This window comes from Mesoplodon bidens, assembly GCF_964165515.1.
Source record: "Mesoplodon bidens genome assembly, chromosome: X".
Taxonomy (NCBI): Eukaryota; Metazoa; Chordata; class Mammalia; order Artiodactyla; family Ziphiidae; genus Mesoplodon; species Mesoplodon bidens.
Genome location: NC_138163.1, coordinates 47758556 through 47770654, shown reverse-complemented (window position 1 = coordinate 47770654; position 12099 = coordinate 47758556). Strand labels below are relative to the sequence as shown.

General features: G+C 38.4%; 1 protein-coding gene across 3 annotated transcripts in view; it reads right to left on the bottom strand.

Moving 5' to 3' along the window:
• The window catches only part of NUP62CL (nucleoporin 62 C-terminal like), a 79383-nt gene extending 67606 nt beyond the window's left edge, over nt 1–11777 (bottom strand). For 2 of the 3 annotated variants that reach the window (XM_081222234.1, XM_081222236.1), the window contains exon 1: nt 11461–11777. The gene's annotated coding sequence lies outside the window, so the exon portion shown is untranslated. Of the gene's footprint in view, nt 1–8843; nt 8869–11460 lie in introns of all 3 variants that reach the window. The other variant, XM_081222235.1, reaches the window with a different exon arrangement.
• Nucleotides 11778–12099: the final 322 nt, after the last annotated feature.

Below are 12099 nucleotides of genomic sequence, written 5' to 3'. Positions count from 1 at the left end.
CAGTGTAACTCTACTATTACTAGAGGCCAATTTGTCTAGACTAATCATTCTCAGAAGGTTGTAACTTTCCCCCCAAACAAACATTCCTTGGTTCTAAACCTAAAAGTGCAAAACCAGACGGAGCAGTTTAGATTTAATTTCTATTGCATTCATCAATAACACTAACCTCCAACAAGAGAAGTTAGTCATATTCAGATGAATCAATCAAATAAGAATCTCAAAATCAATCTTGAGTACTGTGCATCTCCATTAGAGAGCAGAGTTCAAACCTTACCAGTGGACTGTCCACCACGGTTGAAAGGAGTAACTGATTGTGTAGCAATCGTTCCACTAGACGTCCGAGTAGCAGGAGTGAGGGGTAATCCTGCAAACACTGTTGGTTGAGAGGCGTTCCCCATCAAGACAATATTGAAATTGGTGCACCCAGTCTGAGGTGCACTTCCACCAATGAACGAGAACCCTGTTGTAGACTGAGTAACAGAGCCAAAAGCAAAAGGAGTGGATGCTGTCCCCTGGTGTGATAGGGCACTACTTGTTACAGCATTAGTACGGGTGCTGGCACCCAGCTCAAGAGCCCCTAGAATCACTGTAGGTTGTGTGAAAGCCCTGTTGCCCAAGTTTAATTTTACTGCATTTATTCTAAATAGAAAAAGGAAAAAAAATCAATATGATAGTTCGCTGCCACATTAAATGGCAGCTAGATAACATAGCTCCTGTCAAATTAAGTTTTATAACATTTTATTCCATAGGTTATTTCATCTCAATACAGAAGGAAAGATAACCAGATATTAATACAGGAATACATGTACAGAGCTCCCTATTTGCTCATCCACAGATAAAGGTTTCCTAATTTGGTCTACTTTAAGAACAAAAGTTTTAAATGTTTTGATGGGGAAGGAGTAGTTCCAAAATTTTTATTTTCAGTACAGACAACAGAACTTACACTTCTTCCACCAGTCTGGAAGACTTTATTAAAAACATAATTTTTAGTTTTAGACACTGAATCACAAAGTCACGTGAGGCATCCCTTTAATAGAGTTTCTAGAAAATTTTAAATGTATTTCATGACCCACAAAAAAAAGTGCTTCAGTATTTAAATTACCCGTCCTAAGAAAGGTTATTTAACACTCAATTACAGGTTATTAGATAACTAACAGTTATAGGGGAGAATTCCAGAGGGAATAGCTTTCATCAGGCTATCAGGTGTTACTGAAAGAAAGGGCTGGATCCAACTGAATTTACATAGAAAGGCATTTTTTAAAATGCTCCCTTTAAAAATTCTGAGATGCAGGAGGGAAGAATGTATATCCAAGGTCATTAAAATGATCAATAGACAAAGATCTCTCTAGAGAGAGACATTTAATAAGCAAGCAGTCTAATTCCAAGATGGTATATGTTCAAAACCCAGTGAGTACTCTTCCTATGGCTCACATAAAACGAAGGGATACCACAGAGCAGAATTCAACGTGCCTTGTGTCTCAAATCAGAAATGACTTCAATTTATAGGACTACCTTGGGAATGAGTAGCATAATTCCTAATAATTGACTTTGAAATGCCACACCATCCCTTTACCCTTTCCATACTCCAAATTGAAAGTTTGTCTCTGAAAGATGATTACCATTGTAACCACTAAAAGAATCAAATGGTACTCTTCTTACCCTAAGGAAATCCAGTTCCTACTGGGATAGGAGTTGATGCAACTGGTGCTCCAAAGCTGAATCCTGTATTCTGCCTAGCTGGAGTTGTGTTACAGAGTGAGAACAGGCCGGTAGAAGATGAACTTCTAACTGGTTGGAATGGAGTCCCTAAGTTAAACCTCCTATACCAGGTGTAGAGAAAGTAAACTCTGTAGCTAAGTGGTTGTCTCTGCAGAGCCAGAAGTGAACCAACCGGTAGGGGCACCAGTTCCTCCAAAAATAAACCGGCTCCTGACTCCAAACCCTAAATGGAGGTAAGAGAGGAATGGAAGAAGAAAATTTTTAGAGATCTCAACGAGACTTCCAAGTCAAGACAGTAGATGGGAGCCACACTGGAATCACTCTCTTATACTCCAAACTCCAAGAAATATCAGTTCAAAAGCACTTACAAAAATACTTTTTAAAAAATACAGAGTTTTTTTTTTTTTTTTTTTTTTTTTTGCGGTAAGCAAGCCTCTCACTGTTGTGGCCTCTCCCGTTGCGGAGCACAGGCTCTGGATGCACAGGCTCAGTGGCCATGGCTCACGGGCCTAGCCGCTCCGCGGCATGTGGGATCTTCCCAGACCGGGGTACGAACCTGTGTCCCCTGCATCAGCAGGCGGACTCTCAACCACTGCACCACCAGGGAAGCCCCAGAGTTTTTTAAGAAAAAAGACAGGGTCTTCCCTGGCAGTCCAGTGGTTAAGACTCTCCAATTCCAGTGCAGGGGGCACGGATTCGATCCCTGGTCGGGGAATTAAGATCCCACATGCCCCGCGGCATGGCCAAAAAAAAAAAAAAAAGAAAGAAAGAAAGAAAGAAGACAATTTTTCAGGTGCCAGACAGGGAATTCATATCTATGAGCAGAAGCTGAAGCTGCTTAGCCCAAGGGGTGACTTGAATGAGATGTGTGCCCTAAAAACTGGAAATATGCTAGATTGTGGGTAAATTTGAGGCCACAGGGTAAGGTCATAGGCTCCTCAATAAGCAGAAACCTAGTGGAGCTTATATCTGGGAAATCTCTATAGGAGAATGCAAAAGGCAATGGAGACATGCAGGAACCCCAAGCTGGTACAGAAGATATACACAGACGGCTCAAATTCAATTTACCTTTGTGGTGTGGAAACTTCAAGCTAAGATGGTAACATAAAAACACTAATTAGGATCTGATGAAACTTTCAGGGCCCAGGCAGGTTGTCCATGACATCACTTATCAGAGATATCTCCACTTCCTAGGTCACCCATGATCCAAAACACCCCAAGAAAACTAACTTAAAGACAAGAACTACAAAAGGTCTAAGTAAGTAGTCTATAGACCTGAAAATTGAGGAAATTCTCATCTAAGGAATTAGAGGTGATAGAGCAATATGAATGGCGCATTAAAATGTTTTATATGTTCAAAGAGCTCAAGAAAGAATTAGCATCCATAAAAACAAACAAGTGAATGTGAAAAAGAACCATGGAGAAATCCAAGAAACGGATACAGTATCAGAAATAAAAAGGCTCAAGGGATAGATTTAAATAGTAGACTAGACACAGTTGAAGAGGAAAAAAAATCATTGAACAGGAAGAGAGAACAGAAGAAAAGAATCTGCCAGAACACAGGGCAGATAAAGTGATGGGAAAGAAGAGAGAAATTAAGAGATAAGGAGAAAATAAAAGAGAAATTTCAGTATATATCCAGAAGGAATGTCAGAAGGAAAAAAAATAGTATGGCAGAGACATTATTCAGAGTTAATAAATGAGTTTGCTAGAACTGAAGAAAAATGAGTCCTCATATTTAAAGCCACCAAGTGCAAGCAGGCAACTCCTCCCACCACCATACACACACACACACACCCACACACACACACACACACCCTTTATATTAAAACCCTAAAATATTAAGTATAGAGAAAAAATCTGAAAGTTATCAGAGAGAAAAAATCAATTACCTAATAAGGAGTAACAACCAGATTGACAGCAGACTCTTCATTAGCAACAGTAAATGTTAGAAGAAGATGGAATAATATCTCTAAATATCCCTTAAAGTGTTAAGGGAAAATCACTGTGTACTTATCATTCTATCCCAGTCAAGATTTCTAAAACAGGATGCAACTAACAATCAGGTTTTGCACAATAGCTCTGAAAGGCAATTCTAAGAAATCAGTATCAAAAATATTTCATCAAAGTTATGAGCCCCATTACTTTATACACCAGTAAAAAGGAAAACAAAAACAAAAACAAAAAAAACCAACACCAACCTGTTACAGTTCCTTATCATCACTTAATTTTTTTTTACTTTTTGAAAGAGCTCCTTTCAATGTAGACACAGAGTTTAATCAAACATGCATATATTAAGAAAAAATATTCAGAATTCAATTTTCCACTCAAATTTCTTAAAGTCTTCTGTGCCACCAGGAGCATTGTTGCAGCAGCAATTCTTAAAAGAACTCATAAGAGAACTAAAAACCATTTTTGCTATGCTTTCAAGCCAGCTTTGCAAATATGTAGACTAGCCTCCTTTTGTCTCCCACTTCAGCATAATCAATAACTAAACCTGATTAACCATCTTTTGCATTCGCTCCCCACAACCATTGGTTTCTAGGAGTTACAGGTGATTCCCTATTTTCTCTGGGATTTTCACCCAAGACACCCATTTGCAGGTTTTGATCCTAGACATTTTGATATTAAATGTGCATATGGAAACAACTATGACATCACAACTGCCACCTAGCCAAAAGGGACTGTAAGATACCATCAACTGTTAAGACTCATTTCAACTGCAGAGATGTTAAAATATGGAAAACTATACCTCTTAAAATTGGGAAAATACAGTATCTTGAGTAGTGTTCGCGTCATGGTTATAAGTGAACACCTCCCCAAGACTAACTCTGAAGGACAATATTTATCTAAATGTGTTAATATGACATGCTTATTTTTAAGTCATACACATCTTAGAACTTTTAAAATGTGAGCTCCAAAGGGTGATTTCAGTGGTATAATAACTCAGTCCTGGAAGGCACAGAAAGAAAGGCATTCTGGGCAGAATAAGAGCACTTGCTGTATTTAGTCTTATATTGCCTAAGGGTACCACACTCCTGAGGTTATAAGCATTATAAATTATATTATAATAATATTATATTATTATGTTATATAATTATATATTACATATTTATGATATATAAGTATATGATAATATCACAACTGTTGACAGAAAAAATACTGTTGCCAAACCATGGTTCTGATACTGTCATAGACATTGATACTTTCAGAATTAGGTAGTGTCATCAATGTCATATTGCAGGCCAAAGGAAAAACTTCTGGTAGCCATCAAAAGGTGGAACTTTTTCTTGTGCCCTTTCATTTGTGGACTTTCCATTCTTTTGAAAGTAATTTAAGAATTACCCTGTTAGTAGAATTTCTCTGTTAAATGTAGCATGGATATTTAAATATTTTCTTCCTTAGAAATTTGAGAAATAAAACAAATGAAAATCACCTTGGGACTAAAAATGAATCTGTCATTAAGAATTTGGAATTAAAAATTCCCTTCCATCTCGTTTAGATTGTATATCTGTCACATCCTTGTACTTAAAAAAATCTTTTTAATCTATTCTGCTTAACCAGTTTCTAACAAGGGTGTTTTAAATGTCTCTCATGGGCTTCCCTGGTGGCACAGTGGTTAAGAATCCCCCTGCCAATGCGGGGAACACGGGTTCAAGCCCCGGTCCGGAAAGATCCCAGATGCCGCGGAGCAACTGGGCCCATGCACCACAGCTACTGAGTCTGCGCTCTAGAGCCCATGAGCCACAACTACTGAGCCCACATGACACAACTACTGAAGCCCGCACTAGAGCCCGTGCTCTGCAACAAGAGAAGCCACTGCAAGGAGAAGCCCACGCACTGCAACGAAGAGTAGCCCCACTTGCCGCAACTAGAAGAAAGCCTACGCGTAGCAACAAAGACCCAATGCACCAAAAAAATAATAAACCTCACTTCCAAAAAAAAAGGTCTCTCATTATTAGAGATTATCAATTTCTGCTTATAATTCCACTGCTTTTTTTGCTTTATATATTTCAAGACTATGTTGTTAGGGGCATAGATTCATGGTCGATACTCTCTTGGCAGATCTCCTTTCTTTCATCAGTGTGAAGTATCTGTTTATTACTAAATTGCCTGAGATCACATTTTGTCTGACATTAATGTTGCTTCACCATTTTTCTTTTGGTTGCTATATGCCTAGTGTATCTTTTTCCTTCCCTTTGTTTTCAACCTTTCTGAGTCATTTTTAGTGTGGTTTTGATGAATAGCAAAGCTGAAAATTTTAAAATAGAGTCTAAGAATCTCTTAATGAGTGAGTTTAATTTATTTACATTTATTATGACTACTGACAAAACTAGACTCATATTTCTCCCATCTTATTTTGTCTTTTTTATTTGCCATGTTGTATTATCTTTTATCTTTTTCTGCATAATTGGACTGATGGAATTTTCTGTATTCCATCATTTTTCCCATACTTGGAAGTTACATATGCTAATTATATTTATTTGTATGAGTTTCTCTTGAATTCTTTAACACATTTAAATTTATGTTCTTCTAAGAAAGCCTGAAGTTAATCAGTATTCCATATCCTTTTTAACAAATAAGACCTTAGCACACTTTAGCTTCTCTCTGCATATCACTACTTTAATAAAAAATGGAAAACAAGTCTGTACTCCCTCTATGTGGCTATGAGTAGGAATATCTGTCTCTGTCATTGTTGAGTTCCTCTAGCCAACTTCTATTCCTCTTCAGAGTGCTCTCTCCTTATCCACACTGCCTGACTAGGAGCTTAAAGTTGACAAAACTACAGCTTTTTATGTTGAGCCCAGCTTACAGTTCCATCCTGGATGTCTTAATGCAAGCACACATGTTCAAAGAAAGAAGTACTAGATGGTGAAGGACTTCTGCAGAAAATTCACTAGGCCTAAAGAAATCATCGGAGCTCACTGAAAAGGCTCCTGGAACTGGGCAGATGATCCCTGCCTGGTAGTCCAATCTAAATGAGGCAATTCAATCAGTACTGCCACCTATTGGGCTGTGCTAGTCACTTAAATGCATTAGAATCTGTTTCCTCACCTCTAAAATTCTGGCAGTTTCACTGAGTAACCAAAATGTTTTCTTAAAAATAAGTTTACAAAGGGCCCTCCACATATATTATTTTGTCTAATTTAATTTAAAGTAAAGTGCTATATGAAAGCTTTCTAAAATATAATGCTGGGGTTGTCCTCACTGTCAGTGAAGGATAAGTCAATCAGGGATATTTATGGGGCACTCTCTAAGCTGGCCCAGAGAGTGAACATAAATTGCATTTCAAATTACAATTCAAAAAAATCACTACACAACTATCTCATTTATCAGAATGCAAATTCTCTTCTTTGTGTACTACATATCGTCCTTTATAGGTCCTAGGAGTGTTCTGGTTAGTAAGAAACCTGACTGAGGATCAATAAATGATGGTAGGTCATTTCAGGACATACCATTTTACCACTTAAGTTCTTGAATCCCTTATATAAAAGGGAAATGATAAAAGCACTTATCGAATCTGAAATTCCTCATCTTTTAATTACCTACAACAAACCGTAAAGGTATTTTGATCTCCATTCTATAGTTGAAGAAACTGAGGCTCTAAGATACTAAATTACTTTCCCAAGGTCAAACAAATAGTAAGTGAAGGAACTGAACACAATACTTTCAGTGTAACATTAGCTTAAGCAACACATATTAGGAAGATAAATCTACATCTCAAAGGGTAGAAACAAAATAAGTTCAAGCCTGGGTACCTATTATAAGTCATTTCAGCATAAATGTTTAGGGGCTTCTGTCTCACAAAGTATAAATGATTTGGGGGGAAATCACTCATGCCATTATTCCCCCACAGTACTTTGAGAAATAACTGTCAAGAAGTGACTAGCATAGAAGTTCAGCCATGTAATGGATTAAAAAGTTTTTCTGCCTTCTTGGAAGCAAATCCTCTTTGGAGACAACGTTCTCCCTAAAATGCCTAGTTACTAGATAACCATTCATGAAGTCCACGTGAATGGTGAATTCCATTCACCACTCCACGAATTCAGTTCACCTTCTCAAGAACATCATGACTAAACAACCTGGCCTGAAAATTCATGCAATGTGATTAGTCATGGTATAAAACCATTGCAATAAATAGTAACTTCTGAGGATACATATGGTTCCTTAACATATTCATTATTGAACTAAGGAGAGAGGCAGAGAAGCAAAGGAAAAGTACCAAATCACTGAAGAAACCCCTTTTCCACCAAGAAAGCATTACAGAAATGGAACTAAAGAAGAAAGTAGAAAAATTGAAGCCTCAAAGTACAATAGGGTCCTTATTTGCACTGACAGTGATTGATGCCAACTCTGGAAGTACAAACTGAGTTACCAATGTTTTATCCTAAATGTTTGAGTCGCCAGAGAGAAATGGATAAGGAGAGGTGAAATTAACACAGCCATTTTCAAGGAAATAGGAAGGGATCAAACCTCTAATGGTAATCATTTTATTTTATGCCAAAATAAAATATAGAGCTACGGAAAATTGTGCATTAGTTTTCAGTTCACATTAAACATCTTAAGCAATATAACTCACTGATTATCTTTCACGTTAAGTGCTTTTCTCCCCCTTCATGCTCATACTGTAACTTGTCAAGGCCGTAACGTCAGAATCTTATTTTAAAGGCTAGAAAGGTTTTTTCAAATTCCAAAATTAAGACCAACTTTCCGAATATTGCAAGTCTGACACTGCAGAGAAGACTGTAAATTTCCATGAAACAAGTCTTATTTTAGTGAATGTCTTTAGCAGTTACAACACTGGAAAAGAAAAGACCAGGGATGAGACCACAGGGGAGGGTGGGCAGAAGGACTCAAGAGAGGGGAAATCTTGGAGGAGCTGAGAAGGATACAAGGCAGGGGAAGGGACTCAAGAGAGGACGGGAGTGAAGGGCAGAGAAACCCAAAGAGAAGGCTTGGCTAAATGGAAAGGAGGCAGAGGGACCCAAAAGGGCAGCGGTGAAAGAACAGGATTAGGAGAGGGGAGAGGAGAAAGGAGAGAGTACATCACTGGAGAGAACTAGTCTAAGAAATGAAAGAGGAATGGCATTCAAATGCAAAGTACAGCCTCAAGGCCTACTCACTTTTAGAAGAATCCTCCCTCAAAACCTTGGAGAAAAAGAGCAAAAAAAAAAAAAAAAACAAATGAAAAACTGGAAACTTCTGAAGCATACTAGTATTCATAAAAATCTTATACAAGCATGAAGTAATAGTAGTCATTTAAAGATTTCAAAAAATATCATTTTACAAGGAAAAATAGATCTGGCTAATATAACTTAATTCAAGTTTATTTTTTAAAATAAATCTCACTTTTCTCAGGGCTTTACTGCACAAAAAAACTAGTCATCAAGTATATTTTTCAAAGTATGCCTTTGAAAAATAAGCATAATTCTTATGTTTGTAATTTTTTGTGTGGTAAAATGTAATGTAAAATTTACCATTTTAACCATTTTTAAGTGTACAATTCAGTGGCATTAAGTACATTCACAACATTGTTTAACCATCACCACTATCTATTCAATATTTGTGAAACTTTTTCATCACCACAAACAGAAACTCTGTACCCATTGAACAATAACTTCCTATTGCCCACTCCCCCAGCCCCTCTATTTTACTTTCTGGTAACCTCTATTCACTTTCTGTGTCTATGAATTTGCCTATTTTAGGTACCTCTTTTAGTGGTATGATTTATATGAATATTTGTATACTTGAAACAACCTAAATGTCCAACAACAATAGTGGAATGGAGATATTTTTAAGTGGCATAGTTATATGATGGCTACTTTACATCAATAAAAGCAACTTTTTTGTGTTTTGTTAATTTAGGTTTTATTACTCCTAAATGACTTTCTGCTTTAAGCTTTATTCCTGGATTGTGCAATCAGTCTACCGGGAGAAACCTATGAAAACTGTACATACTAAATGGCAAGATAGCATTTTTGAATATTTCTGTGTTACTGAAATAATTGTGTAAAAAATAAAAATCACTTCACATTTTAGTATTTATGTGAGTTATATATATGTTATTTCAGTTTTTAAATTTTTTAAATTAATTTTTTAACTGGGGTATAGTTGATTTACCATGTTGTGTTAATCTCTGCTGTATAGCAAAGTGAATCAGACATACATATACATATATTCACTCTCTTCCAGACTCCATTCCCATACAAGTCATTACAGAGCACTGAATAGAGCTCCCTGTGCTATACAGTAGGTTCTTATTAGTTATCTTTATATATAGTAGTGTGTATATGTCAATCCCAATCTCCCAGTTTATCCCCCCTAAAATAACTAACTTTATCTACATTTATCAGTATAGACAAATCTCAAAAACAATGTTGACCCCCAAAAAGTTGCAGAAGAGTTAGTACAGTATACCATTTATGAAAATGTCAAAGGACATACAAAACAATATATTACAAATCATTTATGGCCATCTATGTTTGAGTGCACTTAAAAACACAGGAAAAATATTTAACAACTTCAGAAGAACAAATATCTCTGGGATTGGGAAGGAAATGAGATTGGGAAGGGTTACAAAGAGGTAGTGTTTTAGTTTTATGTTTAGTTTTAGTGTAATGTTTTAGTTCTTAAAAAAACAATATCTAATGAAAATATGGCAAAAGGTTAACAATTGTTAAATCTTTGGTGGGTACATGGATGATGGTGTATAATAGTCTCTGTAATTTTCTGTCTGAAATATTTTATAATTTTAAAAAGAGGGGCTTAGTTAATGTTTTAGAATGACAGAAAATAAGACAACCTGTGTGCTTTGAAAAGGGGGAATGTGCTAATACAGACCAATTATAGCTTTTATTCTCCCAGTCAACTTAATTGCTTCCTTTATAAAAAATTTAAATTACAAATGAATACATACTCATAAAATCTTTGGAAAAGATATTCAGAAAGAAAGCTAATCACCATGAGTGTTATTATGGCACTTGAATCTTCTTGAATATGCTATGAGTCACATTTTTTTAGAGTATATCCTTTTGAAAATGTCCATATTTATTAGTTAAAAAAATACATTCAACCTAACTCATATTGTGGTTGATGACTGCTACTCCAGCACAGAGAAACCTAGAGGGGCAAATCCATACATCCAAGGGGGCAAAAATTCACAGCTCAGGTCCAGATTCCTGGCCTTCCTGTTAGGATGCCTCTTGAGGGCATGGAAGGGGATATATGTATAGCTAATCAGTTTTGGATACTCCAAATATTTATTAAGCCATCTATTCTGTTTCCCTTTTATTTAAAACCAAACCACGGAATTCCTGAGAAACTAGGGTCACAACTGTACCTCTAGGCCAAGTGCAAACACTCCGATTGCCAAGCAGAGCAAACTGGCACCGCGCCAGTGTTTCTGCACTCCAAAGCGGGAAAAGCGGGGCACCGGGTCCGGCGACGTTCCCGTGAGTGGGAACGACGCGTAGCTCCGGCCGGTGCCTCGCGGGAGCCGCGTGACAGCCGTAGGGGTGCTGCCCCTGGGGCTCCGGATCCAGAAGGCTTGCCCACAGCAGAGGAAAAAAAGCGCGATCCCACCCTACCACCCTACACACACATAGTCAAAAACCCACACAAAAACGCTGAGCCGGGACGGAACCACAACACGTGTCTCTGTCACAGCGCGGAAAGGGGGCGTGGGGAGCGCGTGTGGAGCCGCCACAAAACCTCCTCAAACCCCCAGGCCACCGAGCCTACCTTTCCGCCCACGCTGTTCCGGATCTGCTGGACAACTAGCGGTCCGATCTAGAATCCACCTGCAGGAAGAAAGTAACAGTGAGGGAGAACGTTGATTTCCTGAACAAACGAAAACCAGTGGTGCCGTTTACTCTGGTGGCGGCGAAGTAAAAGCGAAGGCAGTTGAAACTGCGGAGCGGCCAGAGAGGCGGACCCGGAACTTCTGCGGCCGAAAAGAGCCAGCCTGCGCAGTGGGCGCTTCTTCGCTGGAGCGATGCTGAGACCCAGGCTTAAAAGGGGTCGACCTAGTTAACTGGAAAGGGAGGCCGTTGACCCCAACTGGCACGCGCCCGGAATGGTTACTTCTCGTGAGGTTTCAAAGGACACTCTTCTATGATTGGCCAGGAAAGTCAAGCGGGAACCCGGAGGTGGGGGGTGGCGGCGATCGGAAACAAAGTTGTTACCCAGGCAACAGAGGGACGCAGAGCTCTCTGCAGTGTATTTTTGGATCCTAGAGAGCCACCCAAAAACTGACCCAGGTGAGAAAACCCGAACCTTAGGAGGGAGAAAGAAGGGGTCGTCAGATGCCCTAGCTATCAGAGAAATTAGGGAGAACTCTAGATACTTACGGCTCTGAGAGATACCCCCCAAAAGCCACAA